This window comes from Lactuca virosa, chromosome 5 (genome assembly GCF_052849685.1).
Source record: "Lactuca virosa cultivar CGN04683 chromosome 5, Lactuca_virosa_CGN04683_v6, whole genome shotgun sequence".
Taxonomy (NCBI): Eukaryota; Viridiplantae; Streptophyta; class Magnoliopsida; order Asterales; family Asteraceae; genus Lactuca; species Lactuca virosa.
In genome coordinates, this window is record NC_136430.1 from 168,740,706 (window position 1) to 168,749,124 (window position 8,419).

At 37.7% G+C, this 8,419-nt stretch overlaps 1 long non-coding RNA gene across 1 annotated transcript; it reads right to left on the bottom strand.

The window, feature by feature from the left end:
• Window positions 1-2,663: 2,663 nt before the first annotated feature.
• On the bottom strand, window positions 2,664-4,803 carry LOC145114877 (uncharacterized). Its single transcript, XR_013711304.1, has 3 exons — window positions 4,759-4,803; window positions 4,571-4,666; window positions 2,664-2,774 (listed from the first exon to the last, which is right to left on the bottom strand). It is a non-coding gene; the product is annotated as an uncharacterized LOC145114877 (long non-coding RNA).
• Window positions 4,804-8,419: the final 3,616 nt, after the last annotated feature.

Here is an 8,419-nt window from a genome sequence, read left to right on the forward strand (position 1 = left end):
CCTACTTGCTAGGTGTTTTAGTAACACAAGGACGCTGCTATAAGGCAAGGGAATTCATAATCCGAGTTCTGCTAGGTTTTTCTACTATAGATGGATGTGACCTAACCGTACATACTTAGGATTTTTAAAATATAATTGACTGCGGGGTTCTGTCCTAACCAACGTTAAGACCAGGAACAGGAAAATAAGGCGGGATCACACGCTCTTAGTTTGTGGAATCCTAACTATATATGATACTAACGTTCATATGGAACCATCATGGTCCATTCGTAAGGATCTCTAGCTTCTCCATGATTTACAGGATTTTCCCTAATGAGGAAATAGTTTTTGTATTATGTTTTTAATTGACAAAACTTTTTGTGATAATTTGATGCCTAAAGTTTATCGTGGGAACGTACCAAAAACTGCGGTAGGGTTCCTTGTCGCCTCTTCCTGTCTAGTCGTCAACTCCTCCGTCAGTCATCTCTGTTGGACAATCTCTCTTGAAATGTCCTGTTGCACCGTATTTGTGACATACTGGACTTACTTCTGGGTTGAGGGTCGGAGTGACGCATAGGGTCGGGGCCCTACAGTAGCGGGAGGTGTGCCCCATCTTGTTGCACCTTTTGCAACGAAATTTCCGGTAGGCTCCCCGATTATGGTATTTGCACTTGTTGCAGCGTGGAATGTTCCCAAGATATGATTGTCTCGGCGTGAAGGGGGGTAGGGTTAGTAGGGGTAGGGACTGCTCCCGCTTGTTGCCTTTTAGTAAGCCTCTGAGTCGAACTGCCTCCTTTTTCGTTCCCGAACCTTCGTTTCTTGTTCTTAGGTTTAGGTTTTAGAGTGCATTGGTGAGTTCTCCTTCGTTAGTTTCCATGGTTGTTGTTACGGTTGAAATTATCAACACTGCTTCCAATTTCTTTTGTGTTGTTGGCATTGAAGTATGCCATGACGGCTGCCACAACAGCTGTTACAGTGGCTTGGAAAGTGGCAGATTCTATTCGTAGGACCGGTGCATCGTCGGGGTACTGGTTATCTTCATGAGAAGACATGACTCTGTTGCACACGAAAGTGAGCTTGTAAGTACTCGTAGTTAATTCCAAGTGAGTTTACTCATATAATCTTATCGTGCTGGTGCTAATTGCGTCAACCTACATCCCATGATGTAGTTATGGTAGAGAGTGGAAACATATATTGTATGACGTTAAGTCTGTCAAAATAGCACATAGTTAGCAATATAGTTAGCGGATTGGATTGTACAGGTTCTTGGAGGGCGTACTCCTCTCGGTTTACTACTACTGGTTGCGATTAAAGGCATTATGAACCTAAAGCGAGTAGTGCGGTGATCCTCTTTTACCGACATGGCGCACAAAGTGCTTGTCCATTTCACTTATATTATGAGTGCCCTTTTTGTGTTCCTTACATTGCTAAGGCTGTCCTTGCCTTGATTGCTATGAATTGTGGTCTCCAGATGACCACTGCATAGTTTTCTGGTCCTACTTGTGGGTTTCGTAAGGCATTTGGAATGGTGTTCTTGTTACTTGTGGGGGATCAGATTTACATTGTTGTACACCGGGCTTTGTTTATGGTCTCCATTACTCCATGACAGAGAGTTGGAAACCGGGAGTCAATTCATGTTACTTGTGGCCCAAACGGAGGTGATGCTTTATTCGTGAGGGTGTTGGCTATCGGAGTTCGGTGCACGTCGATGGTGGATCAGATTGTCTTTTGTGGAGATGCGCCCTGAACCGGGTAGGAGTCAATCACTAAGCTTGTCTTTGCGTGGGTATTGTTTTGTTTCTAGGTATGTCCATTCCAGGGGCACTTATATTGGGTGTTTACGTATCTGGGAAGAGAAAGGTGAAAGGGTCTCTGGTCTACTCCTAATTGTGTAAAGCTCGTTAAGGGTTTCCTTGGGGCTTTCATCCTTGTTAGGCTCTTAGTCGGAATCCCCCCTTTCACAATTCATCTCTTGGTATTCCTTAGGATCCACCTCTGGGTTTTCCTCATGGACTTCTTTTGGTCTCTCCTTACCCCATCCGCAATCACCGTGACAGGGTAGTAGAAGTCTTGGTGAGGAATTTCAACTATGTTGTTTGTGCAAGAATCGAGGTACGAGATATACGGGGAAGGTTTAGGTGTGGGAGGGGTTTATAGTATCCTAAAATACTCCTATAGTATTTAAAACTTGATGTTCGATTCTAATGTTCTCTTGTACGTATAGTTGATGGGTTTTAGGTTTGTTGCAACACCACCATCACTCCGAAGCACATGTTGGTCATATCTCAAATAAATATAGTTAATCAGGCTATATTTATCCCAGATATGATTACATAACTGCCCAGGTTTGACAGTAGTGTTCAACCTTTAGTTATTTTCGGTTTCTTCTCGTTATGATATTGTGCTAGTAAGTATGTATACTTTTATAAAATACTTATATCTTTCAAGTATACTCTTAGTTAGAGTGTTTTAGTCCCATTGTATTTATAGTTGTATATCTTGTATGACTAGATATACAAGTTCACTATAAATAATTCTCTGCTACCAATCTGTCACACCCCCGGACCAGACGGGGAAAACGTCCGGAGGCGGGTGACTTCATTTTGCAGTATCATAACAATTGAATATAAATGAAACAGAGTAATCCAAACATCATACATTGAGATAACAAACTTATATTGTTTACATATTGTATTTGTCCTTCGAATTACACAAAAGAGACATAAGTAGAGAATTTCCAAACTACAACAAAATAGTCCTGCATCCGCGTCCCTTTTTACCTGCTTACTAGATCCCTGAGAATACAAGTCGTTTTGAAAAGCGTCAACTAAAAAGTTGGTGAGTTCATAAACATTTTTGTATAAAATAGTTTCACACTTGTTTAGAATCGTTCTCATTGTACTTTCAGAAAATCCGATATTTTCTATGAAATCGTTTGAAGTCTTGCTTTGAAAATTATGGGTATATGCGTGCATGTCGTTACTTTTTGTTCATCCTTATAAGGAGTGATTTATGAAAAGTAGTATAATTTGTAAAGGCGAGCTGTGTTCGAAAATAGTTCTTTTGAGTAGTAATAACCAACAGTTTCCAGAAAATCCCCTATTTTCAAAAAAGAATATAGTTGTAAATCTTGTTTTTCTTATTGGGTATAATTGAGTGTGCGTTCTAGTTTATCGTTATCGAAATCGTATAAAATCGTTTACTCCAGAAAATCCTATATTTCCTGCTATAAAGTATTCGTAAGTTCTGTTTCCAATTGTGTGTACTTGCTTGTGTGTGTGTTAGTTTATCGTTTTCAAAATCGTATACAAACGTTTTCCCCAGAAAATCCTATGTTTTATGATTGGTAAAATAGCAGTATTAAGACCCTAATACTTGTTAGATGAAAGAAATCAACATGGCGATTGTGGACATTCCGCGCAATGAATAAGGACGGTCAACACAACAAATGCGGACCATCACTACCATGCGTAGGGCAGTCAACACAACGTGTCAAAGTTTATTTATGAGGTTTTCCTTACATAAATTTCCTAGATACAATAACATATTCTAGTGAGTCGTTATAACCATACTAATACGACGGAGACTTGTTTTGGCGTTTCTCAGGCGCCCACGTTTTGCTTAAAGACATTTTTCACCCTAGACTGGCCGGTCTAGCTGTAGCGAACAGCGAAGGTGCAGGGTGTCAACCCCGTATAGATCTATACACAAATTCCCGCTCTCCCTCCAGGAGACTCTGGCTATAACTCCTTACAATACTTTAGACGTACACTAATATTTTTATATTTAGGTACTTTTGAGATTCATCTGACTAGAATACTAACAACTTTTTGAGCAAATCGCTGAGATCCATTATTTATTAAATAAACAATAATACTTGTACTCGTTAGCTAGATCTATCGTTTTCGTTTATTGGAATTAATCCACTTTGAATTACAAGTATCAAAAATGACCCAATATTAATTAAAGGTGTCATGAGTAATTCAAAACTAGGTGCATCGTTGAGAATGACCCAATTCTTATAAAATGTTCATTATGGATTTATAATTATGAAACATTTAAAAAGGCCCTTGTTTATCCAAAAATTCCATTTTTTGGTCCTTTAGAAATTTAGATGTTCAATGATTCTTCAAATCCATTTCATGTTCCAAAAATGATATATATATATATATATATATATATATATATATATATATATATATATATATATATATATGGACGAAAAATAGCCCAATATGTCAATATTTTTGTAACTTAATACCTTCAAAATATTAGTTCCAATCTTTTGTTTAAACAATTTCCTTGAACAATCCTTGTGACTTTTGGCGTAAGATTTTATGAATGGTAATTCATATAAATACTAGTTTTTACTTAAAATCAACAATAGTTAGTGAAATATAGTTTAAGTTCTTGGGACCTAACCAAAATCTCGAAATTTGGGCTTCTACAAGAAGTTTCATGAGTTTTAAACACATATATCACAACACGCAAAATACGGACAAGTAAATAGTCGATAAATTCACAAGACCTTTGACTTGTATCCTCCCCCAAAACAATACAAATCTCGAAAAATTAGGGGTATGAAGCTCACATTGGTTTGATTTGGCGGGTGATTTGGCTAGATGATGAGGAGTTTCCAAGTTCTAATCCTCGAAGAGTTTGATAACTCTTTGAACCTTGGAACTTCCTACGAATATTAACATATAACTTCATGTGTAACTATGAGGAATTTAAATAAGATAATATGAAGAAATACTCACCAAGACTTGAAATACTTACAAGAATTTAGGAAATTACTTGAAGAAAATGAGACTTGGAGCTTGCATACATTAAAGAGTAGTTTGAGACTTCACAGAATGTGAACTGAGTTTTTGGTGGAAATAAATAATGGGTTTATGTTCCAAGAGGATAAGGGAGTGATAAGATGTGCTTGGTTACCTGGAGAATATTACATGTTTATCCGTGACCACCTTGGAAATGGTTGAAATGTTGCATCATAAAGTCAAAGGCATTTGTCTTATTCACATCTCATGGTTTAAAGTAATATATTTTGAAATCTTTAAATATTATTTTAAATGATCAAATTGGCTTAAAATGGGGGTTTAAGGGGTCTAAGTCATGAAAATTACGAGTTTGGAGGAATTTCTGACGTCAAAATCTCCTAAAATGAAGAAAAGTTCCGAAATGGGCAAAAATCCGGAGTGTGGTCCAGAGCAAAAATCCGGAGTCAAATAGCGGGTTCCGGAGCCAAAGCATGAGTTCCGAAGTCGCTTGGTGAGTCCGAAGTTCATCTCGAGTTCCGGAGTGGGATTCCGGAGTCAATCCTTACGTTCCGGAGTGATTGGTATTTCCGAGCAGCTTCCGGTCCGTAGTGCGAGATCTTACGGAGTGGCGCGAGGCTTTTCCGAAGTCACCAGTTCCTGATCAGTAGGCGTCCAGAGCGAGATTGTCCGGGGCATGCTGAATTCCGAAACACATTAATTTCGGAGCCCATTAGAAGATCCGAAGCAGTGAGAGGTTCCGAGATGCGAATCTTTCCGGTTCCTTAGAAGGTATTCCGGACTAAGAGGGTTCCAGACCAAGGGGGTTCCGGACCAAGAAGAGGGGCTCCGAAAATGAATAGTGTATTCCGGAATGGGCTTGTTCTTTCGAGTTTTCTCCTTCCGGTTTGAGCTGATTTTGACTAAGGAAAAACTACATGGAGAGATTTGGGAGAGATTTGAGATACATGGAGAGATTTGGGAGAGATTTGATATACATGGAGAGACTTGGGAGAGATTTGATATACATGGAGAGATTTGAGATACATGGAGAGATTTGGGAGAGATTTGAGATACATGGAGAGATTTTGGAGAGATTTGAGATACATGGAGAAATTTGCATTATAACATTACCTGGCCCATTAGGAACCATAATGTAAACCTTAACGTGTTAGCACAATCTCACAATAGTCGTTGCTTAGATGAGGACGAAATTTCCTAGCCAGAAATGCTAGTTGTGACAGATTTTCATTTAAGATCACAACCGAAGGGAATGATCCTGTCAAAATATCCAAATGTACAAAAGGGACGGTGAGGGATTCGTCTTCTTCACTTCGGGCAAGGAACGGATGAATTGCTCGAATAGAGGCATGAAGTTGTCGTCGACCACCATGGCGTCAAGACTGCTATGACGGCTTTTGGTTTCCCTTCTCCCATCCGGCAGAGATCGCAAAGGAGGCGGGGAGCAAAGTAGATCGGCGCTGATGCGGAGGGGATCAATCAGATCCCGAGCAGGGAAATGGAGTCGATCTCCGACGGCCTCTTCGTCCTCGTCTTCAGAAGCAATCGAATCGAAAAAGGTCACAACAGCGGTAATCGATACTTGGGGGATATCTTGGCGGATCCGATCAACAGGGAAAATGAGGAAGAACGGAAGATGGAAGGAGCGAAGGCGGCAGCTACGACTGTCGTTGTCATTGGTGGTGGCGAGGGAGGCTGCTTCGGTGGCTCCTCGTTGGCTTCCTTCCTCCTGTCGCCGACAGTTAAACTCGAAGAAAGGGGAAGGAAGATCAAAGCAATACAACAGCCAGGGGGAAGGTGTTTGTTGCTGTTGATCGGAGACCATTCCCTGGGTGTTTTGGGTGGTGATTCTTTAATGGGAAAGATGGTGGAGAACGGGGGAGGTTGTTGCCTCGATGTCGCCGGATAGCAATCTTCGGTGGAGCTCTTCCCACCGGTACAAAGAGATAGAGAAGAGAGATTGAGTGTTTAAAGAAAGTAGAGAGATGATAGAGTAGAGAAAGAGTGTACGTGTGGTATAGCTTCCAATTGAAGCATTTGATCAATTATTGAAAAAGTCAATGCTGACTTTTACTAGATATTTTTAGAATAAAGCATGTGTGATGTACTTTAAAACATTAGTGAATAAATTAAAATTTTTGTTTCTTGATTTCTGTGTCATCATGTTATCTCATGAAATTTTCTGAAAGTTTTTGATTATTGTCCCGGTCGTGGTGATTCCAGAAATACAGACGGAAATAAATTATGATATACCAAACTCCAGGAATCAATGTTTAAAGTTTCGCGATTAATTGTTTCGAATTCGACAGATTTTACGAATCTGATTTTGATCGAGATTAAAAATATGATAAAAATGTAGTAAACCAATAGACCCTGATCCGAGTTCAAAAATGTGCTCAAATTTTTTTTACGAGTTTTGTAGCTATTTCGAACGAAACAGTGCACAATTAGTTTTAGGAAAATCAGATAAATACTTATTTTTATACTTTAAATAGACATAACTTTCTCATATGATCTCTGTTTTGGACGTTCTTTATATCCACGAAATCAGGAGAACATAATCTATCCAAATTTCTTATCCATAACTCTCCGATATACTTAATGCAAACATTTATTTTTAACGTCACAAATAAATTTAATTTTTGATGATTTTCGATTCAATCATCAACGATAGATGGTTTGAGCAGTTTGAGATGTTATAAAAGCAATTATGAATATAATATCTTTAATATACATTATAAACATAAAATTCCACATAATTGGTTCTTAATACATAACGGTTCGCTGTGGTTTAACCGCCGAATTCTTACCAATTTTTACCAATTGTTACACATAAATGGTCCACGTGATTATATAGTTTTTATTAATCAAGCCCATTTATTTGACAATCCCTGTAGCTTGATTTTTTTTTCGTCTTTAGTTTCCTTTCAAACGTTTATATTGATAAAATTAGTCATAAAATATGGTTAATTATATTAGTATTTTAAAATGAATAATTGTAAAATAAAGATAAATATAATATAAAAATGCTTATATTTGTTAATTGGGGTAAAAATCTGGGGATAATGATAAAATAAGAAGAATAGAGCTAAATATGGAGTAGATAAAAATAAATTCGAAAATATCATAAAAGACGGGGCTAGCACCGCGAAAGAAGAGGATTAGTGACACGAATATAAGTTTTACTTTTGGAAGAATCTATGAGGATAAGGGTTAGCGACGTGAAGACGAAGACTTAGTGCCGCTAAGTTTATTTTCCCATAAATAGGAGATTTTGACATCTCAAAAAAATATGCAAAAAAGAAACATTCTTAGGTACGAAAATAACCCTTTGTTTCGTCTTAAAAGGCAGAAGAGTTGCAGAAGAGATCTATTAAAGAATTATGGAAGAAATATTGAAGAAAAATATTAGGTATGAAATGTTTAACATGTTTTTCTGTTCTTCTATAAACATAATAGGCTAAAAACATTGTTTTCCACTTAAATGTACATGAACTAGAGTATTATGGCGTAATATTGATTTTTGAAAATTTTAAGATGATATAAAATTGCTTTTTGATTAAATCTTTATCCTTTCTTGTTACAGTTTTAATTTTTATTACTTATATTTGAGTTACATACAAATTAGACTACAAATCCGATTATTGTGACTTGTTTCA